At 39.8% G+C, this 25,499-nt stretch overlaps 2 long non-coding RNA genes, 1 other non-coding gene and 3 pseudogenes across 4 annotated transcripts; 2 read left to right on the forward strand and 4 right to left on the reverse strand.

The window, feature by feature from the left end:
- The first annotated feature begins 10,820 nt into the window (after positions 1 to 10,820).
- Positions 10,821 to 17,249, forward strand: LOC148915065 (uncharacterized; annotated as a pseudogene).
- On the forward strand, positions 12,826 to 12,928 carry LOC148915066 (small nucleolar RNA R71). Its single transcript, XR_016123043.1, has one exon. It is a non-coding gene; the product is annotated as a small nucleolar RNA R71 (small nucleolar RNA).
- Positions 17,250 to 18,707: 1,458 nt separating the features above from the next.
- LOC148915067 (uncharacterized) lies at positions 18,708 to 19,624 on the reverse strand. The gene is made up of 3 exons (XR_016122777.1): positions 19,535 to 19,624; positions 19,340 to 19,426; positions 18,708 to 18,851 (listed from the first exon to the last, which is right to left on the reverse strand). It is a non-coding gene; the product is annotated as an uncharacterized LOC148915067 (long non-coding RNA).
- An 87-nt stretch (positions 19,625 to 19,711) lies between these two features.
- LOC148915068 (uncharacterized) lies at positions 19,712 to 21,010 on the reverse strand (annotated as a pseudogene). Its single transcript, XR_016122921.1, has 2 exons — positions 20,110 to 21,010; positions 19,712 to 19,948 (listed from the first exon to the last, which is right to left on the reverse strand). The product of XR_016122921.1 is annotated as an uncharacterized LOC148915068 (transcript).
- Positions 21,011 to 21,106: 96 nt separating this feature from the next.
- Positions 21,107 to 21,941, reverse strand: LOC148915069 (uncharacterized). The gene is made up of 3 exons (XR_016122825.1): positions 21,660 to 21,941; positions 21,410 to 21,544; positions 21,107 to 21,334 (listed from the first exon to the last, which is right to left on the reverse strand). It is a non-coding gene; the product is annotated as an uncharacterized LOC148915069 (long non-coding RNA).
- Positions 21,942 to 21,949: 8 nt separating this feature from the next.
- Positions 21,950 to 22,618, reverse strand: LOC148915070 (uncharacterized; annotated as a pseudogene).
- Between the last annotated feature and the right edge of the window lie 2,881 nt (positions 22,619 to 25,499).

Below are 25,499 nucleotides of genomic sequence, written 5' to 3' on the forward strand. Positions count from 1 at the left end.
ATTATGATTAATGCAGAAGTTTATTTGAACAGTTAATTAGGAAAATTGATTGATTTAATTAAACTAAAATAGTTATGAAAAATAACAACTTAATTAACGATGGAATATCAAGTTTGATAAGACACTAGAGCATCCGATTTCACCATAACCAATTCCAATTAATTCTTATTGCCAATTAACCTTAATTACTACCCATGTTGACAGTTGGTTTCTCCTAATTAATTCGATATCCCCTCTTTCAAAGACGGAGGGGAGAGATCGCTTCTCAACTTTAAAAGCTCCTCGAGAGCCCCTCGAGATTTCCACTCCGAATGCTAATTGGGCCATGGCGTTGGCCTGAGTGTTATATTCTCTCGGTAAGTGGGCGAGTCTCACGTCATCGAAATCTTCCATCAATTCGCTGGCCAACGCATGATATCCAAGCAAAGCTTGGCTAGTCACCTTGTAGTCGCCAGACAATTGTTTTAAGACCAACATTGAGTCTCCCATGACCGCCACACTTTTTACCCCAAGCTCTTTCAAAATTTCCAACCCTATGATCAGGGCCTCGTATTCGGCCTGATTGTTAGTACAATCAAAGTCCAATTGAAAAGAATAACGAGTTCGGAATCCTTTGGGCGTTTCAATGATGACACCTGCCCCGCCCATGTTAAATGTTCGAGACCCGTCAAAATAAAGGCGCCATGGAAATAAACTCAATGTGCCCACCTCGAGGAAATCCATCTCCTCCATTTCAACACAAGGGTGGGCCGCCAAGAAATTGGCCAAAGCTTGCCCCTTAACGGCCTGCTGGGGCACATATCGGAAAGTGAATTCCGCCAATGCCATTGTCCATTTTCCTATTCGCCCTCTAATGATTGGGCGAGTGAGCATATATTTTATCAAATCAGTCTTGGCGATTATATGCACCACGGATGGGAACATGTAATGCCTTAACTTGGTCGCAGTAAAATACAGGGCCAAACAAAGTTTCTCCACCGGAGAATATTTCCTCTCGGTGGCCGTTAGAATTCGGCTGAGGTAGTATACCGCTTGCTCTTTCTTCTCATCATTGTCTTGGGCTAGTAAACTTCCGATGGAGTTTTCCGCGGCTGAAATATATAGTTTCAAGGGTCGGCCACGCTTTGGTGGAATGAGCACCGGAGGCTTGGCCAAATATTCTTTAATGGCGTCAAATGCCCTTTGGTGAGTCTCTTCCCACCGAAATTTCTCTTCATCTTTGAGCTTTAGCAAAGATGAGAAAGGCTCAACTTTCCCTGTGGAGTTGGCTCTAAACCTTCGAAGGAAGTTAATTTGGCCCAATAAACTTTGCACTCCTTTCTTGTTTTCTGGAGGGGGCGCATCAATGATAGCCTTCGCCTTATTTTTATCAATCTCAATCCCCCTTTGGTGCACCAAGAATCCTAAGAAATTTCCGGCGGATACCCTAAAAGCACACTTTTTTTGGTTCATTTTCAATTGATACCGCCACATTCTTTCAAAGGCCGACCGGAGGTCATCCAAGTGGCCTAGTCTAGACTCCGATTTTATAACAACATCGTTGATGTAAACTTCTAAATTTCGACCGATCATGTCATGAGAAATAGCGTTCATTGCCCGCTGATATGTGGCCCCGGCATTTTTCAGGCCGAAGGGCGTCACCACATACTCAAAAGTTCCAATGGATCCGGGGCACCTGAAAGTTGTCTTGTGGACATCCTCCTCGGCTATAAAAATTTGGTTATAGCCGGAGTGCCCATCCATGAATGATAAAATTTCATGCTTGGCCGCCCCATCGACTAAGAGGTCAACCATGGGCATGAGATATTCATCTTTGGGAGTTGCAAGATTAAGATTGCGAAAATCAACACATATTCTTATTGCTCCCGTTTTTTTCTTTACAGGTACAATATTTGAAAGCCATTCTACATATCTAGCTGGCCTAATAAATTTGGCTTTTACAAGCCTTACAATTTCTTCCTTAACCTGTAATTCTACTTCTGCCGACATCCGGCGGGGCGGCTGCTTGAAGGGCTTGAAATCTTCCACCATTGGTAAGCGATGCTAGACTAAGTCACGACTCAATCCGGGCATCTCGGTGTAATCCCAAGCGAAGCAATCCTTGAACTCTCTCAAAAGCTCTTCCATCTTGGCCCGAAGTTCTGGCTCCATTAGACCACTTATGTAGATCGGTCGATGGTTGTCTTCCGTCCCCAAGTTGATTTCTAACAAAGGGTCTTGGACTTCCGCCTTCGAATCCTCCATCTCGCTTGGTGCCAATTCTACTTCTTCGAGCTCAAGTGCATCATCCTCCGGGCCTTCATGAAGAAACTCCACCAAGTTGGCGGTGGACCCATGCTCGGCCGCTCTTTTGGCCCAAAAACCATATAACCGTCTCAAAGTGTCTTCCACCGCGGCCTTCTTCTCTTCCTCGATGTTTGTATCACTCATTGAGGGAGAAAAAATTAGCTATAGTGGGACGCTCCCCATCCGCTTGGGCATCATGTGCCCCCAAGTCTATCAACTTTTGGGCCTAGACTCCCGTAGGTCGGCCGTTCTTATCTGACCCCGTAAAATAAAGGGGCCCAATGTCATCTTCATAAAACTTTGCCTCTACCGCATTGGCGGAGGCCATGAAGGGCCGTACATCGGCCTGAACAATCTCTAGACTTCCATCCTTGTGCCAAAATTGTAAAAATTGATGAAGTAAAGAGGGCACGCACATGCTTCCATGGATCCAATCTCGGCCCAACAAAGCATTGAAATGGGCCGTTATCTCCACCACAAAGAAGGCAGTCATTCTAACTTTTTGCCCCACTCTAACTTGGAGTGGGAGAATCCCCTTTGAAGTCGTGGTGTCTCCCACGAACCCACTGACTGTTGTCTCGGTCGGGATTAACTCATCTGACCCTTTCTTTAATTTCCTCATGATTGAGGCTGGTAGGATGTTGACCGTAGCCCCCATATCCACAAGGACTTTACTCACCGGAACTCCATCGAAATGAGCTCCCACATACAAGGGCTTAAGGTGGGAGGACATTTTCTTGGTGGGCATGTCATAGCACACCTTCTCGGGCACTTTTTCCTCCTTTTCGGGCACCATGATGCAAGGTTGGGCATTCCCTTCCTTTGGAGTTTCTTGGGCCATCCCAATTTCTTTGGCCCCTTCCATTTGGACCATGGACTCAACCTCATCGAACACATCTCCGTCCATAAAATTAGGTTGATCCGGCCGAGCTTCGAAAAATAATGGGAGTGTAACAACCATGGCATTTACCTCATCAAAGTCTCCAAACTTTACTTTCACCTTGCCCACTTTTAGCTCATTCTCAAACTTGGCCATCTCTTCATTCCGTTCTTTCTCTAAGTGTTCCATAGCTTCCTCCGACAGATCCTCTAAGTATTCGTCGTCCGCATACTCCTCATCTTCCCCATATATCTCTTCGTCTTCGGCCGCCGAACCTTCGAGATTTTCCAATGGCTCCTTAGCTTCTTCCTCGGCCGTGTGCTCGGCCTCTTCTTCTACCACATTAATTTCAGCGTCGACCATAACTTGGTCTTCTTCCGCCCTAGGCTCGCTTACTATTTTATGGGGCACATCCCCAACTTCTTGGACCATGTTTTGGTCATTTTCTTCTTTACTCTCAACCTTGGCGGGTTGAGCCACTTTGGTCATGGCGGGGCCTTGGCGACTGAGGCTTGGTTTTTGGTGGAGCCTCTCTTGCCTTTTGAACCTTGAGAGGTTTATCTCCTCTCCTCTTGGTCGGTTCACTAGCTTCCACTTTAGAGTTATTTGCCTCAAAAACCCCAGTCAAATGGGCCTCCAATTCCGAGATTGGCTCTTCTGGGGCCGTTACCACAACTCGGCCATTCACCCATTCTCGACGATTTTCATCTCCTCGGCCGCTGCCTCCAAAGAAGCGACGGCATCGGCCTTGGCCAACTCCAACTCCTCCAATCGAAGTTTTTCGCGAAGCTCGACCAATCGGTCAAGTTGAGCTTGCCTTTTATCCGCCCAATCTAATTTTGCCTTGCAAGTGGTGGCATATTGCCTTTGAGCCCTTCTTGTTTGCGTCTTGCTCAAAGGTGCAGGCGGGAGTTTTGGGCCCCTGCTTCTATACCATTGGCCCACCTTTGTGTTTGGCACCTTGAAAGTTGGGATACCACTACCGTCCGCGGGGCGGGGTCTTGATACATATGCCACATCTCGGCTTTTGCCTTCTCCCACCGAAATCCACATGCTTCGGTTTTGGCTTGAATCGGGCGAATCAATGTCTTCATATCTTAGAGGGGCATGTTGATTTCTCCTCTTCGGCTCATATCTCGGCCTCTCATACCTATCTTGGTACTCATGCAATGGCCGTTTGTTCGACCTTACTTCCATTTCGCCCCTTGGGCTATCTGGGCCGTAATTCTCGGCCGGACTTGTTATCATCTTCTTTTCAAAACTCCTAGATCTGCCCCCTTGGACTTGATCCTTAGTTTGCTCCTTAATCAGCCCCTTGATGGGTTCCTTGGTTGGCCCCTTGGGCTTTGGCGAAACCACTTCGAGAGTCACCTCACATTGGCATCGACTACATAGCACAATGGCCTTTGGAGGTTCTTCCTTGGTCCAAACTTTTGTCTCGGGAACCTTGGCCACCTCAGGGTACATTTTAGCCTTGCCCTTCGCCTTAGGATCCGCCGGAATTTCCCTTGCCCTTCTTTCTGCCGCAGCCCTTGCTGAGCCACCCAAGTCCAACCTAGGCCTAGGTTGGTCTGGCCTTGGGAAGTTAGCATTCACCATGTTGACTTGAGCATTTGGGAAAGGATTCTGGTCGACGCCCATTGTAGCTTTCTCCGAAAACTTCAAGATCTTTTGATCGATGAGATCCTGCACGGCATTCCGAAAAACCAAACAATTGTTAGTCGTATGAGACCACACATTGTGAAACTTGCAATAAGTTTTATTTCTAAGTTCGTTAGCCGACGGAATATCATGATCATTAAATAATTTTATGATCTTTTCTTTCAAAAGTTGGTCGAAAATTTGTTCGGCTTTAGAAATATCAAATGTGTAGGACTTAGTCACGACCGCCTTTTGGGAGGTTCCACTAAACTTGGACATTTGGGCCGTGGTCGGCCTTTGATCCTTAGAGGCTTAGACAAAGCCTTACACACATATGGCCCTTTGGCCACAATCTCGGCCAAGTTTACCTCGGCCGACTGTTCTTCCTCCTCTAAGTAAACTTCATCACCTCTTTCTTCTGAGTCTATATCTCCAATGTCTACAGCGTGGACCGCCGTGGTCCTAGACCCGGAAGGTTTGGTTGAATCCCTATAAAATGTCGGTCGGGGTGCCGGCCGCCCTTTTTGTTGCTCCTCCTTTAGAAGGGCTTCGTATCGATCCACCCGAAGTAAGAGATCATAAATGTCGCGGAACTCAATTCCTTCGAATTTCTTTCGGAGGTCAAGCAACAATCCTCCTTGGGCCAATTTTGTAAACTCGTGCTCCGACATATTGACCGTACACCTAGCCCTTGCTTCTCTAAACCGCCCCAAATATTCTTGGACCGACTCACTTGGCTTCTGACTTATCTTTGCCAAGTCGGCCAATGAGACTTCCGACTCCGGTCGATAAAATTGCTCGTGGAAGACTTGCTCCATAACTTGCTAATTCGGGACGGAATTTTGTGGAAGCTTAACATACCATGAAAAAGCTGCCCCCGTAAGGGTACTCGGAAATAGCCTTAGTTTCAAGGCCTCGCGATGCCCAATCTCCGCGCATTGGGCCGTGAATCGGCCAATGTGCTCAACGGTCGACTGGAGCCCATCTCCCGAAAATAGTGCGAAATCCGGAACCTTGAAGCCCCTCGGAAATTCCTCTTGATCAAAATGCTCCGGATATGGCCTTCGGTAGACTGGCCTACCAATCCTCCTAGCATGGGGCACCATATCTTGAATCATTTGTTCGACCGCACCTCGGTCGATTGCTTGATTCCCTAGCAATGGGTTGTTAGCATTCCCGCCGGGGTTATTCCAACCACCAACTCCGAATTGGTTGATATGAGGCCCAGCGAAATTGGCCCCAGCCGCTTGGTGAGCTTGTGGGCGGAATTGATTATATGGCGGGAACACTTGAAATTGGTTGACCGCCGCATATGGGTTGTTGCCCATCGGCGGAATATTAACCACTGGGGCTTGGTTACCCCACCGGTGGATTAAGTTAGGCGGATTTACTCCAAAACCATTTGGTTGGGCCTCCACTTGTGGCCCAACCGCTGGTGCTCCAATAGGCGCCTTGGTTTCCATTTTGGCCATTTTGCTGGCCTAACCATCGATCAAATCTCTCGTTGATCTGAGCACTTTGAGTGGCCATCGTTTGGGCCATTGTCTCCATGACACGCATGAGTTGTTGGAGTTCCAATGAAGTGGCCGGATTCGGCCTCAATACTGGTCCCCTGGCGACTTCCGTAATATCCTCAACCACCACGTGATCGTGGCCAATGGCCGTGCTTCGATCAGGGCCATTTTGCTCTTGAGTGGCTGGAACATTTTGTGGCTGAGTATTCAAAGGGAGTGAACCAGCCATGCTTGTCTCTGATTCCGACCGAAGTCTAGATTCTTCAAATTCTTGATCTCTTCTAGGATTCCTCCTAGTGTTTACGACCATACAAAACCTAGTGGTCCCACCGGGCGTGCCAAATTATGTTACCCTCTTTTCGGCCGGGGCGGCCGACGGAAGGAACTTTTAGTCCTTCTTCTTTTGGATGCGGGGCGTGCCACCACCAAGCCCCGAAATTAGGCTTGAATGGAATGAGAATAGATGGATGTGTTGTGCTTCTAACTTCTGAGCAAACGATTGATCGACCAAGCAAGGAACCTCTTCTTGGCCTAGATTCTTTCACTTTCTCGGGCTCGAGAATGGTTAGGTTTCGTACGGATGTTTTTGTGATTTTTATGGTTTATTTAAAAATAATGCAATTAAACTAAATATGCATATAAACGTAAAGACAAGAATTGAAATGCAATAAAATAAATCGAAGCGATAAGTAAAGCGAGAACCAAATAAAAGCAATAAGGACAATAAGAACGAAAAGGAAATAAACTTAAAATTAAATTTAATCGAAGTGCGATAACAATTAAATGTAAAGGAATTGAAATAAACTTGAATTGAAACGACAAGAAATATAAACTGAAACAAGAATTTAAATGACAAGGAAAATATAAACTTACACTAGCAAAACGAAGAACTCACTACACTAGGTGCTTGAAAAATAAAATCCTAAGTCTAGGAAAAGAAAAGTGCGAGACGAAAGATAGGTTTGTTTGTCTGATGTTGTCTCTGATGCCTTCGTCGAGCAAGGTTTATATAGGGCACTCGTCAGCCCATGGGCTGGCCATTGAATGGCCAAATGTCAACCCTTCTTAAAATTCTTTCCTTTCGAAGCCCCCCTAAATCCGTGAGATTGTATTGAAGGAGATATTCTGACATGCTTGATTCTTCCTTGTTTTGGAACACTCGGATTTCTTTCCTTGTGAGGCCCTCCGTCACGTGCACATAATCTTCCGAAAATCTGGGCTTGAAATTGATGACTTAGAACTTGGGCTAAGACTTTCGATCTCTTGGCATAACATGGGAGTGCCCTTCATGATCTTTGAATTTCTAAAGCTCTAACATTAGTCAGCCAAGGAGCTTAATTCAAACTTTATTTTCATTTATATATATACATAAATATATGTATATATATGTATATACAAACTATAAATCCAAGCTGCTGGCCCATCCACTATATATAGAAACATGCATATAGCAATTCATGTTTGTTGACTTCAATAACAAAGAGGCCCACGTGTGTAATATATATATATATATATATATATATATAAACTTTAACTTTCAAACCCTACAAACTTCGGTGGCAATAATTCTAACATTCAAAACAACATAAGTCGGCCACCACTCCTTCAAGATTCGGCCGCATGCTTACCAATCCATATATATTTAAATATATATTAAAACAGTCAGTTTTAATCCTAAAAACTCTTGGCTGATTTGTAGAGTTGTCAAAGACCTCAACCTCTAAAAAGCTCGGCCGCATTTATCATTTCAAAAACAACTCGGCCGCATTCACTTTTGACTTGTCCCAGTTTGCAAACCACCAAAGGGCCCCAGCCACACTTTTATCTAATTAACAACACAGCAGCCCTATTTTTCCAAAACAACACTCGGCCGCAACTTTCTTCCTCCATTCCAAAAACCTGGTCGCCAGCCTCACTTTCGATCGCTCTCCAGACCTCCTCACTTCATCTGGCCACAAATTTGAGAAGCCCGGATTGCTACGGCCTCCAAACTTCAAAGCCCAGGCCAGATGTTAAACTCCTAGCCCGGCTGCACCTTGCAAGCTCTTGTTCCAACAGCCGCCCAGCTATTTCCAAATCTGCCCAGCTATTCCTTCAGCTCTAGCCCGACCAATTCTCGTGCCCGGGTGGATTTCTACCACCCCTAAACATGTGAGTTATTACAAGAAATGAATCAGTATTTGGATTTGGACTGTAGTTGTGGTATGGAGTTGCTAGAGGTGGGAGAGAGAGAGAGAGAGAGAGAGAGATTTGACAAGGGTGGATGTCCTAGACCCTCTTCATCTCTTACCCTCTCTGTCAACTTCGTCTCTAACCCATGGGAAAACCCATGGAATTTGAAGCAATCAAAGGCATCCGATGGTGCTGGAACTCATGGCCAGCTTCGAATACACATCTCATGGCCATCTTGGAACCTAGTCACTTGTCGCCAATACGACGACGTATTAAACCTATACGCTCGGAGGGATTTGGGTATTTGGATTTTAGATTTGCATATGAATGATTGAGGGATTTAGGGGCAGGGCCGGCCTTGACTTTTGGGTGGCCCTAGGCGATAAACTAAATGAGGCCCCTTTCCTTAGTATACAATTGCGAAAAAACGACAAATAAAATGATTTTATGTAGAGTGAAGTGCGTTAATAAAAAAGGTAGCATGCATTATAATAGGACATATCTTCATAAGAAAAAAATTCAGATTAGATATTTAATATCATGAAGGAAATTACAAATTTACAAACCAACATTCCAGCAACCAATAATGGGAACATGTCAAGATATAGTAAAACTAAGTATTTGTTCAAAATACTAAACCCTTTCCCTTAAGATTAGCTTCTAGCTTCAGGCTTCATCACATGAGTTTAGCAAAATCCTCTTTGTGGTCTATAAAATCCTTTTTGAGTTTGAATCATTTTTTCTACTTTCCTCCTTTTATTTCTTTTTGCACTTCCAACTTCATGTTTCCTAACCATTTTTCTAGTGCAACTCTTAAGTCTAGAAAGTGAAAAACAGACAACTAATGAACAAAACAAACACACCAAACACAACCGGCAAACTCAACCAATGAACTAAAGTGTTACAAAAAATTAAAAAATTAAAATTAAGCAGCAAACAAAGAGCAATAAAACATGGTTAAAGCTTATATAAAAAAGCCTAAATCTTGCATAGCTTTATTGAGGCTAGCTGTGTTGAAACTAAAATTTGAGAAACTACTCCGTACCTCCACCTGATTCATGTACATCTGCAATGATAAGATACATGCAATTCAATCAAGTATTCATAAGTCTGATTACCACTCCGTATCTCTCTGTGTTTTGTTCCTATTGGAAATTGAAACAATAGTTTGCTGGGAAGGAACAAATATAAAGAAAAAATTATAAATCTAATTACCTTTTCAATTTCTCATGCTCCTCCCCTCTTGGTCACCATCAATCTCAAAGACAATTTATGAGCTTTTTAGTGTGAGATTGATTCTTAGGGTTACAATATGATATGAGAAAAGAGGATGAGAGAAACTGAAAATAATGGATATGAATTAAAGAGAGATGGGGAAAACAGAGAAAAATATAGTGGTGGATTATTAAGAAATTGTTGGATTAAATAGAGTTCCATGGAGAAAGAACTAAGAGAGAGGTTGTTGCTAGCTGCGTAGGAAATGAAGAGCTTCTGGATGGAAAGAGTAATAACCTTCCTTGTTTAATTACAACGTTGACTTCTATTTTTTTAAAAAAATTTTAAAGTTGGACAATATATATATATATATATAATATATAAAAATTTGGGGCCCCCTTAATTGGAGGCCCATAGCCAAGGCCCTTCTCGCCTATCCCTAAGGCCCTTCTCGCCTACCCCCAAGGCCGGCCCTGTTTAGGGGCTGGGGAGGTTGAATCTGGGAGGGGTTTGCTAGTTGGTTGCTGCAGTGGGGGTTTGAGTGGGGTGGGTTGGATATCGCTGAAGGTGAAGAGTGAGTTGGTGAGGAAAAGGTGGTGGCTATTGGATTTTAATTTATTATTATTATAATTTTATTGTTAAATTAATTTAAACAACAAAAGAATTTTTTTTATTAATTTTATTTCTTATGTGGAGTCCACGTCAATTGAAAAATTGGTTCCACTTTTGCCACATCAACATTTAACATATTCACTAACAGTTTGCCTAACGGAGGGAGTAAATTGTATGGTTTCCGGAAGTTTGAGTATGTACTCATAAATGTCTCTAAAATTGGATATAAACTTGAAAATGACCTAATAGTTTGGGGGTAGTTTGTCCTCATTTTTAATATCAAATTGTTAATTGAAAAAGAATAAAATTATTAATTTTTCCTAGCCTAACCGCAGTTAACCATGGTCAGCTTAGCAGTAGCTTGTTGTCAATATGATCCTCTTCCTCCTCCTAAGTCCTAACGAACACACTGAGACCAACTCCACTTCACAGTTTCCACAATTTCGGGACTTTCAGTCTCCTCAATTCAATTCAATTTTCCTTATGGAACCAATTAATTAATGGTTGGGCTTCGGGAAGGCGGCACCAACAACAGGATGAGATCTGCTGATAAAGTCATAGTGGCGGTCAAAGCAGAGAAGGTGATCTCAAAAACGGCATTGGCCTAGGCTCGGTCTCACGTCGTTCACCTAGGCGACTACGTAACCTTGCTCGCTGTTTTCTCCGCCTTTAAAAACCGGTAATTCAATTTCTAATTAAATCTTCTTCTTCTTTGAAAAAAGAAATAAAAGAAAATTGAAGTTCAAACTTGCGCGTTCAATTTGGGTTGCTAATGTGGAATTTGTGCGTGAAATTGAGTGAGGCAGGTAGCAAATTCTGAAATTTCCAAGATTTACGAGATTGCGGTAGCGATCGCCGAGAGGATTTGCCCGATCTCGGAGTCTCGTTTGCAGATGGTGCTTCAGTTTCACAGCCAAATCCAGGTGATTCGTCATATCAAGCTGAATTTACCTTTATGCGACGTGGACGTTGCCGTTGGAACTTGTCATATTTGTTTTGCTGTGTATGCTTTTTCTTGCTTTTGTTTTTAGTAGTACACAACTGGACATTTTAATGATGTATGCTATAGTTGTCGAGTTTTTATCAAAAATAGCCAAAATTTAACCCCCAAATTCATAAATGTCAGTTTTTTAAAATACTTTCAAATATAGCCAAAAACTCACTTAAATTGACCCAAATGCCCTCTAAATTATAACTAAATTACACCTAAAAGCTAAAACCCAAAATAACAGGAGCACAAAAACAAGATTGGTTTCGTCAACTTAATCATGCCTATGAATCCTATTATAAAAATGACAATATAATTTCCAAAAAGAAGAAGAAAAGTAACAGCTTGGAAGGCTTGTGCTCAGTAGCTTACGGCTTAGAAGAGCATGTTTTTTGGTTAGGTTTTAATTTAGAGTGCATTTGGGTCAATTTAAGTGAGTTTTTGGCTATATTTGAAAGTTTTTTAAAAAACTGACATTTATGAATTTGAAAATTAAATTTTGGCTATTTTTGATAAAAACTCATAGCTGTCTGCCCCTCACCGGAGATTACGATCATGTTGCACAGGGTTATGCACAATTGCAATTGCAATTTTATTATCACAATACATATTTATGCGTTTTTGGGGTCCAAATCCAAGATTTCTAACAATCTTCTCAACCATAGTAACTCGCAGACACATTGAGCCATCCCACGGTACTCGGCCTCGACACTAGACCTAGACAACATTTTTATTTTTTTCTCATTCAAGAAACAAGATTACCATGAACAAATGTGAAATACCCAGACGTAAAACGTCTATCAGTAACTAAACCAGCCTAATCAGCATCTGTATACCCTTCCACATTTGTATGACTATACTTGCAATACATTAGCTAGTTCGCCTACTTGCACCTCCAAATTCCGAATAGAAGCTTGCTGATTCTGAAATTGCGTTTTTGTTTCAGTCATAAATTGGGTGGTAGACATAGTCAACTGAGTAAGCGCATCTTCCAAATTTGTTTTCTTCTCCTGAGGTGGAAAGCCAAGTGGTGGTATCTGCACATTCTGATTATTGCTCCATGAAAAATTTGGATGGTTCGCCAACCGGGGTTGTACGTGTTGGAATAAGGATCATTCCTTTGTCGATTAAATTCTACAACCTGATTTACTTGCTCAGCAAGCACGAATAGGTTCCCTGTAGTGCACTCAGAACTTGGATGAGTGCCTGCACAAGAATCACAACCAAAATTAGTATTAGTGTTCACAACATTAACACTCAAAAATTCAACTTTTTTTGTAAGGTTATAAATTTGTGTTGTTAACAAAGCCATAGCATCGATTTACAAGACTCCAGTTGGCTTCGGATCCACTCTTTCACTTTGCCATTGGGAACTGTTGGAAGCCATGGTCTCCAATAGTTCGAATGCTTCGGTAGCTATTTTTGCCATTAAAGCACCTCCAGCTGCTGCATCAGCTAATGTCCTGCTTGTTTAACTCAGCCCATTGTAAAAAGTCTAAACTTGAATCTAGGTTGGTTGCTCATGGTGAGGACACTTGAGCAATAAATCTTTGAATCGTTCCCATGCTTCATAAAGAAGCTCCTAATCATACTGAACGAACGACATAATATCTTGTAGGAATTTTGTAGTTTTGACCGGAGGGAAAAATTTAGCAACGAATTTCTTGAATGAATCATCCCAAGTACGGATGGAATCTTGTGGTTGTGACGGTAACCAAAGTTTGGCTTTATCCTTTAAGGAGAAAGGGAATAGCCTTAAACGAACCGCATCATCAGTTACCCCTTTGAACTTGGATGTGTCACAAATCTCCAAAAATATCGCAAGATGTATATTTGGATCTTCATTCGACAGACCAAAAAATACGGATGAATTCTGCAGCATGGTGATCATGGAGGGTTTAATCAAAAAATTGTTGGTCGCGATAGCAGGACGTCGGATCGCTGAGGGAGTTGCCATTACCGTCAGATCTCAAAATACGGATAAATAAGAACTACTGCATAAGGGACAACTACCATCAACCTTCCCTTGTTAGTCTGAACACGTTGGTATAGGTATTGGCCAGTGGTTTGGAGATTTTCCGTCGCCAGAAAATCTCTTAAGACTAGGGGTGTTCACGGGTGGAGTTAGGCCGGTTATGGGCCCAAATTGTACGTCAAACCATGTCATATCAGCAGGCCTAAATGGTGAGCCATACACCTATTTTTTAGGCTCAATTTTGAGTTAATTCGAAACTCGATTATGGCGGGTTGGTTTGGTTTGGTTGGATACTGCCGAGGCCCAAAAAAAGCAACAATTGAATGTGGTCTGTTTAAAGTTTTCCTGGCCCTTTTCTTTTTCCTGCAGATTTTTAGGCCCATTCAAGTTTTAGGGTTCCTGTATATTTTTTTTTTCAGTTTTTGTAGTTTTACATATTTGACAGTTTATCATCATTCAAATACAAAAAACCTAAGAAAATCATCATCCACCACAGACCATGGCAGATTGTGAGAGTAATTTCAATCACAAACTCCATATTTACGAAGTTAAAAAGAAAATCATTATTACAGACCATTACATATAGAAATCAAATTCCATGAGTTTCATACTCCTCAAATCAAATTAGCACATCTGCACAATGAAAAAAAAGTTAATATATATATTAATTAATAAGGAAAATTAGGTATTAGACATAATTAAGTTTACTAATTAGTAAGTGAGATATTAGGTATTTTAGTTTGGGTTTTAATACTTAATAAAAAATAGCTATTTTAGATTAGGCCAAAGGCTAGCCCAGATTCGTTGGGCTAGCTTAAAAATAACAAATGAAAAGACAATTCTACCATTTTCTCTTAAAAAGCCTGGCCCATCTGTAAACCTACAAATTAAATGACGCTTTTGCCTCTCAACGTTTAAACGACGCGCGAGTTTCTTTTCTTTTTCGTTCGTTTTCTTCTTCGTTTCAGAGTTGGGTTCTGCCATTGGAGCTCAATTTTCTGGAAGGTTTTGCTTTTATTTTCTTCGTTTCTCTGTCTTTTTTTTTCTGCTACGTTTTTGTTCGATTTGCATCTTTGAATGACCGTTTTGGGTGATTTCTGTTCTCCTTAGTTCGGGTATTTCGAGCTCAGTTTTGTGGCTCGATTTTGCGGCGCGATCTTGTGGCGTTCAATGCTAAACCCTATATTCTTCATTTCGTGATCAGATTTGATTTTAAGCTGCTATTTGGTTGTGGAGATTTTTGGCAGTCCTAAGTTTTGAGGTATGAGTACTTTAGAACCTGTTTTCGTTTATATCGACTTGTATGTTTATGGAATTTAGTTTTAGTACTTTTATCGTGGTTTCCTTTTGGTTTCTATTCGAATTGTTTTGATTTTCTGTCATAAACTACATCTGTTTGTTGTAGTTTTGGTAGAAACTGCATTGCAGTTTCTTGTTTCATAATTCGATTTCAGACTAATATTTGGAAGTCTATTGGAATTTTACAACTGCTCATGTCCATTATTTACTGATTTAAATTGTTTTCTGTTTTTGTTTGTTGTTTTGTTTGCATTTTCAAGGCTAATGGAGGTGTGTGTCATTGCCAAGTGCACATATAAGTCGGAAACCATTATGTTTTCAATTTCATCAGAGTCATCCATGGTTGATATTTTGAAGACCTTGTGTCTAAGGTTTAAGGGTTTGCAGTTGGGTTGTTTTACGTTACGGTATTCGCTGCCCAGTTATCCGAGTTGTTTTCTAGAAACGGATAGCGATTTGGACATTTTTGTTTGTATCAAATGAGAAGAGTGTTGATATTTTAGTGAAGGATTTATGCGGGAGCAGTGAATATAGTGGTGATTTTTGTGTAAATAAGGAGTTGATAGCATGTGAAAAGGGCAAGTCGTCGTGTTCTAGTACTGTCGAAGACAGAAATGAATTTTTGGGCAGGTCAAAGAGAGCAAGTGCTAAGCCTTTGTTGTCGAATGAGTGGGAGACGTACATACATCATGTAGGGCAGAAGTTTGACGGTGGTGCAGAGAAGTTCCGTTTGAAATTGTGCAACTATGCTCTTGAAGTAGGATTTAATTTTTTATATGCCGGCAATGACAAGAAGCGGGTGGTTGCTATTTGTTCGAATAAGAAATTGGAGGGTTGTAGCTGGCGTGTTTATGCTTCTCGTTGTGAAGCTACTGGCTGTTTTGTAATTCGGACATTAAATAATGTGCATACATGTGTGGGTCGGATACGGGAATCAAAGAGTAAGATGATGAAGTCTCGTGTGGTGTCCTCCTTATTGTGGACAGAATTCGTACAAAACCAGAGCTGAAGCCAGTTGAGATTATACACGAGTTCAAAGATTATTATGGTATAGACATTTCATACTACCATGCATGGTTTGGCAAAGAGTTAGCTAAATTGAAAGTTCACGGTGATGAGTCGAAGTCCTTCAACGAGTTAGTGTGGTATGCGGACGCCGTAAAGGAAACTAACCACTGGTTCTCTCTGCACTCTTGAATGTGAAGCTGGAATTAATCGCTTTAGACGGTTTTTTGTGTCGTTTGGCGGTTGCATTGCTGGATTTCAATATTGCATACCCTTGTTGTTCGTTGATGCTACGTTTTGGAAGAGCAAGTACAAGGGGCAGCTTCTCTGTGCTTCCGGAAAGAATGGAAATCAAGGTATGGTTACTGTAATGTATTGCAGATTGCAGTTTCTTGTTTCATAATTCGATTTTCTTAGTAATTTTTGTATGTCTGTGGGAATGTTGCAACTGCTCATGAACTTAAATGTGTTTTAAACTTAGTTTTAGTACTTGGATCATGGATTTGCCTTTTGGTTTCCTTTCAAATTTGAGCAGATTTGTTTTCAAAAACTGCACTGCAATTTCCCTTTTTTGCTTATACTTGTGCTTTTGGTTTTGTTTTGCAGGGTTTTATCCTCTAGCTTTTGGAGTTGTTGATTCTGAGACGGAGGAGAATTGGACTTGGTTTCTTCAACATTTGGCTTCTATTTTGCTACCGATGGGGAGAGTGGTGACCTTTTTCTCGGATCGCAATCAAGGTTTGTTAAATGCAATGGGGTTTGTGTTTCCTGGATGGCCTCATTCTTACTGTTACTATCACCTCAAACAGAATTTGATATCGAAGTACCCGAAGTCAGGTTATGGGAAATTGCTCCAAGACCGTGTTATCAATTTATTTAGTAGGTGCGCATATGCTGTTATTCTGAGAGGAAGAGTTTACGGTAGCAATAGAGGAGTTGGTGATTGTTGGGAGTTCGAAAGTGAAGACATTTATATCTGATTTGTCTAGAGATCACTATGCAAACACATATTTCAAAGGAATGCGGTATGGGGAGATGGCAAATAGTTTAGTGGAGTCATTTAATAATTCGGTTGGTGTGTTTCGAGATTCGCCGGTGCTACCTTTGATAGAAGGGATTCGACAGAAATTGATGGTATTGAATTCCCAACGATGAATTGAAGCGGAGAAGTGGACAACAATTTTGTGTCCGGAGATGGAAACTAGACTGTGGGAAAATGCGGAGGCCGGTAGGACTTGGGTAGTTCGTCGTTCTAGTTTCACTGTTTTTGAAGTATTTGCTAATTATTCTGTGATGGTTGATCTTGAGCAAAGGACTTGTTCTTGCCGTCTTTGGCAAATTGACGGTTTTCCTTGCACACATGCGGTAGCTGCAATTCTAGCAAAGAAAGATTCAATTTATGATTACGTGGAGTGTTACTATAGGACTGACTTCTTTCGAAAAGCCTATGAGAGTCCTATTTTTCCTATTCCAGATATTGGGAAAGGCTTAGGCAGCAATAGTTTTGCAGCTAGAGTTGTGCTTCCGCCAATTACAAAGAGGCCAGCCGGAAGACCACCAACAAAGAGGATAAAAGCTTTTGGTGAATTTAAAAGGCCATTGAAATGCAGTCGGTGTAGTGTTACTGGGCATAATAGGAAGACTTGCAAGGCTGTGATATGAACATTCCTTCTCAGTTGACGATTGCTTACGTTAGATATGGTTTAGTGAATGTATAGTCAGTTTTTGTATTGCACTTTTTGCAAACCTGCACTGCAGTTTTAGTTGCTTTTAATTGGCTACACAGCTTCTAATTGGATATTATGATTCTTTTTTGAAGTTAATGAAAATTATACAATTGTTTCATGAGTGGATATTCGTTTTTGACTGCCATTGAATGCTTGTTTTCAGATTTGAGCAGATTTTGTTGCAGAAACTGCACTGCAGTTTCTGTTTATTTGTTGCAGATTTTGAACAGAACTTGTCCCATAATTCAATTTCAGAATACTTTTTGCTAGTCTATGGGAATGTTATAACTGCTCATGGAGTTAAATGTGTTTTGATATTAGTTTTAGTACTTTGATTATGCCTTTTTCCTTTTGAGCAGCAGTGCAGATTTTGACGAAACTGCAGCGCAGTTTCTTGTTCGATAATTCAATTTCAGAATAATTTTTGCAAGTATAATTGGAATGTTACAACTGCTGACCTACTTAAATGTGATTTGATATTAGTTTTAGTACTTTGATTATGCCTTTACCTTTTGAGCAGCAGTGCAGATTTTGACGAGCTATGCAGTTTCTTGTTCGATAATTCAATTTCGAATAATTTTTACAAGTATATTGGAATGTTACAACTGCTGACCTACTTAAATGTGTTTTGATATTAGTTTTAGTACTTTGATTATGCCTTTTCCTTTTGAGCAGCAGTGCAGATTTTGACCAGAAATGCAGTTTCTTGTTCGATAATTCAATTTCAGAATAATTTTTGCAAGTATATTGGAATGTTACAACTGCTGACCTACTTAAATGTGTTTTGAACAAAGTACTTTGATTATGGCTTTGGCTCTTGGGTTCTTTTCACATTTTTTGAGTAGATTATTTATTTATTTATATAAACTGCACTGCGGTTTTAATTTATTGCAGTATTTGACTAGAAAATTCAGTGCAATTTGTTGTTTCCCTTTCGTTTTGTTGCATCTTGTTCCAAGATTATATTACAGTTTATATGTATAGGAAATATGTTCTCATATACCATAACTAGAAATATTTACAAACATCCACAAGAATTAAGATACATATTGTCTTGAGTTAACGAAAGGCAAATCACTAGAGACGATTAATTACACAGTGTTTGTGGTGTAGGAGTTTTGTGACATATTGTGCTCGATATTCATTCATGAAATTCTTGTCCACACTTTTTGGAATGGGCTGTCCTTGTGCTATTTTATCCATGTAGAACATGATGAACATGCCGTAATCCAACCTGCAAATGAATACGAGATTAGCTTTTGGTTTTGAATGATTTCAAATTGTAATGAATGGTTGAGTAGACACAATTCTTACGAAAGATGAATTTTGTTGAGCACATTCTGTGTCATCCTCAAATGGAAACTGATATGGATTTTGCAAAATCCAATTTAGAGTGAGTTCTTCATTTGGGGACAAATCAACCTGTGCAGGTGTAGGGGGCCCTTCTTTTTGCTTCACAAGTTTTGTATTTTTTAGTTTCTAAGAACTCTTGTGCTTGTGGTCTGATATATTCTAGCCACCCTTCCACAATATTAACCTGTTTAAAGAAGAAGAAAAAAAGAGAAAAAGAAATGGTAATCAGTGCATTGCATATTATAGTTTTGGTCGAAATTAAGCGATCATTATAATACTGAAACGCATTGCAGTTTCTGTTTGTGTTTGTGCTGAGAAATTAAGACAGTTTCATTCCACTTACAAAATTTTGAGCAGTGTCAATACATTTTTCTTCTTTTCTAGATCCCAACGATCTAAGTGGATTGTAGTGTCTCCACTTTCGTTCAATTTTGTGAAATGTGAGAAGTGTAAAGTGGAACTCAGAACTTGAAATGATCGGGAAGAAGAGAACATTGCATTTCCCGAGTTTTTCAAGTAAGTGTTCATACAGGGCCCTATGCCAATTTGGTTCAAGAAAGGTTTGCATGTAAAGCCTGCTATCATTGAATGGCAATTTGTTAGTATATATTTTTTGAAAACTGCAGTGTCGTGTCTATTTAAACAACTTTGAATTTTCAAAATAATTCTTACCCAAGTCCATGTAGACATGTACTGTGGACTATCTGTCTGCATGGGCCCTATTTTCTCCTCCTCTATTTGGATATAGGCCTCAATAACCTGTTTCACATTGATTGGAGAAAAATGGAATTATTAACGGGTATTATAGGTAGCACAAATAAAAAATGCAGTGCAGTGTGTGTTATAGAATTAGTATTTTATACTTACGTTTTGTGACAGTTCCAGGTCCCATACAATATCTTTGATATCATGGTTTGTCACTTTCTCATTATCGAGTCCTGCCCAAAAGTTATCACTGCGGATTCGAGTACATGAAATTCACAAGATTAGTTTTAGTTTATTGTAATTAAAAGATGAAAGAGTTGTTCTTTTGGAATAGAGATATTACCTAGGTTGAGTACTTAAGTAGTATTCTTGAATTTTGTCCCTATCCTCCTTTGGAATTTTCTGCCAAACCCTCTTTTGACCCCATCCTAGTTTTTTCTTTGTTGGCTTTTTTTCTCCTTCATCTTCATTATTTGATTCTTGCATACCTACAAGTATTGAATCATGAAGGCTCGTTCCTTTTGGGGGATCAGGAATTGGATTTGTGGCATCGGGCTGAGATGCCTCTTGTGTTAACTGCAGATTGAAAAGAAACTAATTAGAAACTCCATTTGATAAAACAGAAACTGCAATGCAGTTTCCGTTTCTAAAGCAGATAACACACTTTGCATTGCAGTTTCTATTTTCTGCAATGCAGAAATGAAAAAGCAGCAGCTTGAACTGCAGTAATTGCATACCACCTTCTGATTTTGAGGATCCTCTTGTGTTGATTGCTCCTCGGAAGAGATAAGCTTGAATTGTGGTAGTTCTTCATCATCCTTTTTTGCCTTCTTTTTTGGTTTCTTATTTTTTTCGTACACATAGCAAGATGCTTGAAGCCTCTTTCTTTCTCTATTCTTCAGCCTTAGTACTCTTGAAGGAACATCAAGTGTTGGAGCATCTTGCTTCTTCTCTTCTTCTTTCTCTTCTTGTTGCTTCTCTTCTTTTTTCTTGTCTTCTTCTTTCTCTTCTTCTTCTTCTTCTTACTCTTCAACTAGTTGTGTTGGTTGTGTTGTAGGCAGATCCATCTCCATTTCAAAGAATGTTGGGTCTGACAACAAGCTTTGAATTTCTACCTTGTACTTTTCTTCAATCTCCTTTTTCTTGGCAATCTTCTCCTGTCAATACGAGTTTCCTTGCCTTCCAATTCTGCAATCCTCCTTTTTAGATTTTGTATTTCCTGAAGCTGAACTGTAGATTCCACTGTTATGGTGGCAGTCACATATTCTTCATTATCTAATTTCTCTACGTATGTTGCCAACTTCGCTTCCAGCTCCTTTGATCTCTTTTCTCCTTGGATAAATATATCCCACAATTCCTTCATTTTCTTCTCACTGTCTTCATTTATTTCATCCTTCCACAGTTGTAATCTTTCTGGGCAAATGAAGCTAGGATCTTGACGTTGGCGATAGTTGATTTGGTCTGTCATGGACTTCACCAAGAGGTCTTGAATTGCAAGAGGTTCATTTCCAGCTTCATTCTCAAACATTTTCTTCTTTCCATCCTCTTTTAATTCTGGAGTTTGATCAGCATTATCAGGTTTTCCTTGGTCTTCTGCTTCCTCTGCTTCTCTTTGTTGTCCTTCATCTTCTTTTTCTTTTTTCTGCATATTGAATGGAAACTAATTAGAAACTGCACTGCATTGGAGGAAATGGAAACCGCAATGCATAATTCTCTGTTTAGAGATTCTTATACCTTGTTAAGAGGGTCTCCCTCTTCTCTGGTAGTTTTTCTCTTTTTATATGCTTTCAAAATACCCTGTACAATGAGATTGAATGATTCAAAAACTGCATTGGATAAAATACAAACTGCAATGTAGAAAACACAAACTGCAATGCACTGTATACAGATTTTAATTACCTTGTCAACAGTGTCTTCCTCTTCCCTGGTAGTTTTTCGCTTTTTAGGAGTTTTGAAAATACCCTGTACAATGAGAATGATTTAGCATGGATTCACATTCAAGATACATTAAAGTAGAACATGCGATAAATTGCATACCTCGATGTCATTCAAGTCCTTTATTTGGTTGAATCTTGTGTGGAGTTCCACAAGACTCCATTTAAGAATGGCAGGAGTTTCTTTCTCCTTGCCCAGGATTGGTTGTATTATGTTTGTCCTCTCACACAGTAGAAACTGCACAGTTCAAAAACAAGATATATCATAAATTAGGTTGGAAACTGCATTGCACTAAAGGGAAACTGCATTGCCTAAAACTCAAAATGCTTTGCATAAGCCACTGTTTACTTACCAATATTAGGATAATGCAACCCGAAACAGGCTCCTATAGAGCCTTCTCCTCCCTTGTTTGCTTTTGCTTTTGCTTTTGCTTTTGCGACCAAGGATTCATTCATGTAGGCTGAAATAGCTCTTGCCCAAGAATAGCTTGAAAGTGTGTCTAGATTCACACAGTGCTCAAATACTTTCCAATGCAAATTAGATGAAGTGTTGGCAAAAAGGAATGTCATGCAGAGGTGAACCAATACTAGGCTGACCACCTCCTTGTCGTAGTCAACTTCTTCTTCTTCTTCTTCTTCTTCTTCAGCTTCTTTCTTTTCTTTTCCTTTGTTCGTTTTCTTCTTTTGCTTTGCTTTGGCCTTTTCTTTCTTCGGTTGGTTTGCCAAGGAAATTGTCTTTAGTAATTCTGCTTTTACCTGATTTTTTGATGGTTTTCCCTTTTCTCCAAAGTGCCTTATTCTGAAGGTAGAAGTGTACTTATCATTGACAAGTTTGACATATTTTCTTTCATTTGGCAGTCCTAGAATCTGAGTCACTGCATTTCCTGTGATCTTGAATGCTTCGGTGCCAAATTTGAAGGACTTTGTATCCGGATCAAATTTCTTGAGCAGCTATACTAAGTCAAGGTCTGACTTATTCATGTTATTCATGTCAATTCTCTGGTTGTAAAACAACTCAATCAAGTTCCAGAATGGGGTTTTCTTGAGAAGCTTCTTCTGCCTTTCGTTGAGCTTGTCTTTTACGTCCGTAATGATGCTGTTGAAAGCGTTGACATTGCACCGAAATTGGACATAGCCTGGGTGCTTTGCTTTCCGATCATAGTTTGGCTTTGGCTTTGGCTTTGGTTTACTCTTTTGAGCCATCATTTTGAATCTTCGCTTTGGTTGGTTCTGAGCTTCCTCCTTTTTTGGTGACATTTCTTGTGCCATTTGTGATCTGCAACAAGAAGGGATGAAAATACTATTAGGACAAGTAGAGATAAACTACAAGCAAACAGAAACTGCAATGCAGTTTGTCTTTCACTGCAATGCAAAAAACAGAATATACCAGAAAATATGCATCAACTTGACATGAAATTGAAAATCAGCATAGTCAAAACAAGAACTTTAAAACATAACAGAAACTACAGAACAACATGGCGTGAAATGAGCAACATTCAAGAAGCATAGAAACTGCAATGCAGTTTGTGGTTCAACTATGCTGATTTGTCTTTCACTGCAATGCAAAAAACAGAATATACCAGAAAATATGCATCAACTTGACATGAAATTGAAAGATCAGCATAGTCAAAACAAGAACTACAAAACATAACAGAAACTACAGAACAACATGGCGTGAAATGAGCAACATTCAAGAAGCACAGAAACTGCAATGCAGTTTGTAGTTCACTGCAATGCAGTTTGTCTTTCACTAAAATGCAAAAATCAGAATATACCAGAAAATATGCATCAACTTGACATGAAATTGAAAGATCAGCATAGTCAAAACAAGAACTACAAAACATAACAGAAACTACAGAACAACATGGCGTGGAATGAGCAACATTCAAGAAGCGAAGCTGCAATGCGGTTTGTAGTTCAACTAATGCGATTTGTTTTTCACTGCAATGCAAAAAATAAAATATACCAGAAAATATGCATCAACTTGACATGAAATTGAAAGATCAGCATAGCCAAAACAAGAACTACAAAACATAACAGAAACTACAGAACAACATGACGTGAAATGAGAAACATTCAAGAAGCACAGAAACGCAATGCGGTTTGTGGTTTCTCAATGCAGATTTGTCTTTCACTAAAATGCAAAAAACAGAATATACCAGAAAATATGCATCAACTTGACATGAAATTGAAAGATCAGCATAGCCAAAACAAGAACTACAAAACATAACAGAAACTACAGAACAACATGACATGAAATGGAAAGAAGTATAAATAATTTAGCCGAAACTACAATGTAGTTTCTTTTTCAGACAGTTTTGATGCTCTTTTTCTTTCTTTTGTGATTTTTCGGTTTTTAGAGGTTTTCAAACCAAAACTAAACCCAAAACGTAAACTACATTGCAGAATGAAGAATGAACAGTAAGTAAAATTTCAGAACCCTAAACTCGAAGGCAAATTTGTGTTAGGGTTCATTTTCTTACGATTTTTTCCCAAGAGAGTGCTAAACCCTTCAATCGTAAATGCGTTGCTAGTCGCCGCTTCGTCGCTCGTCAGGTCGCCGTTCAGATTTTGGGAGAATAGGTTGGAACTGCCGAAAGAGAGAATGAAGAATCGGCCGATCGTTGGTGGTCTTCGATGATGGTCGCACGAATGGGTTGGTGGTCTTCGATGATCGTTGGTGGTCCGGAGGTTTCTGGAGGTGAAGTTGAAACGTCGCGCGAATGGGTTGTGATTCAATTTTGGTTTCGGTTGATGTCGTTTTGGTTCAGTTTTGGTTTGATGTCGTTTTCAGTTTTGGTTTAAAACTAAATACTGAAAATGGCATATGTTGTAATTCTCATATTTTGTAATGGTATTTTTGTTACATTTTGGTTTTTTGCCTTTTGCTAATTAGACTAAATTGTATTTCTTTCTACTAAATTAGTAAACTATATTATGCTTTAAAACTAAAGCTCCCAATTAATTAATAGGCATAATGTCTTAATTATAGGATATTATCTTTATTTAATAAGATAATACCATTAATTTAGATATTATCCTGACAAGGAGATATAATCATCATCAAATTAGGATATTTGGATCCCAATCAACTCCCTAATGGACTAAATCTCTGCAATTTGGGGAAAGAATAAACTCCATCCTAATAAGAGTGTCATTCTCTACAAAACCTAGCCTCAGAGGCTCCTATAAATAGATGGTTTCATTCATCATTCAAGGTACTTCAAAACCTAATTCTACAACCCGAGAAAATACCCGAAACTTTCCATCTCTCTCTCTCTCCCTGGCTGTCAGCGACGCCACTACCACCGCTGGCCACACCATTCTCTTCTCTCCATATTTTACATACATGGCTTCGACCACCACATATGGCTCCGGCCACCCGGTTCTCATCTTAGAGAAATCTCCATACCCTATTTTTAGCTATTGTTTCACCTAAATTCAATTGAACTAACTTAGGCATAGGAGGGCCTTTGGCCAACAACCCCCGGGTGTGGTCTATTTAGTCCGGTCTTTTTTACAAGAATCGAGAAAGAGAGAGAAGGAAGATCGAAGGTTGAAGAATCACAAAGCAAATACTCTCCCGAGAGATTATTTGCACAAACACTCTCCACCTATCACAAAATTACACAACCTCTCTTGCATTCAATTTTAAGCCTAATTCTTAATCCAAAATCAAGCTTAAACTTATCTCCAAAAATTTCAATACAACCACAGAAAAATCACAACTTATTTTCTAAGCACCTCAAAAAAATCGGAATCTCATAGCAACTTAACCACCTACATAGCTCAATTGGTGCCGAGTTTTATCACAAAAAGCCTTGTTACTATTAGTAGTGGAACCAATATCCCATCTTCAAAACTTGGAAATTGAAGGTGATTCCAAAATTTTAGTTCAAATTCTCACAAAGATGATCCCTTGGTCGATTCGAACAATTATTCAAGACATTTTGCACTTATTTAAGCAATTTTATCATATTATCATGCACCATATCTATAGAGAAGTTGTTAGTATGAAAATTGTATTGGCATTTCCTAGACTCTAGCGTAGGTCGGGAATTAGTGTGTGAATAGCTTTTACTGGAAGTTTTAGTGCAACACATTCAATCCCAGATTTTGGAAGTATGACTTTGCTAAAATATTAATATGGTTTGAATGTATTAGGTAGAGTTTTATTCTTCTGCATATATGTC

This window comes from Prunus mume, linkage group LG8, assembly GCF_029339155.1.
Source record: "Prunus mume cultivar Tortuosa linkage group LG8, ASM2933915v1, whole genome shotgun sequence".
NCBI classification, from domain to species: Eukaryota; Viridiplantae; Streptophyta; class Magnoliopsida; order Rosales; family Rosaceae; genus Prunus; species Prunus mume.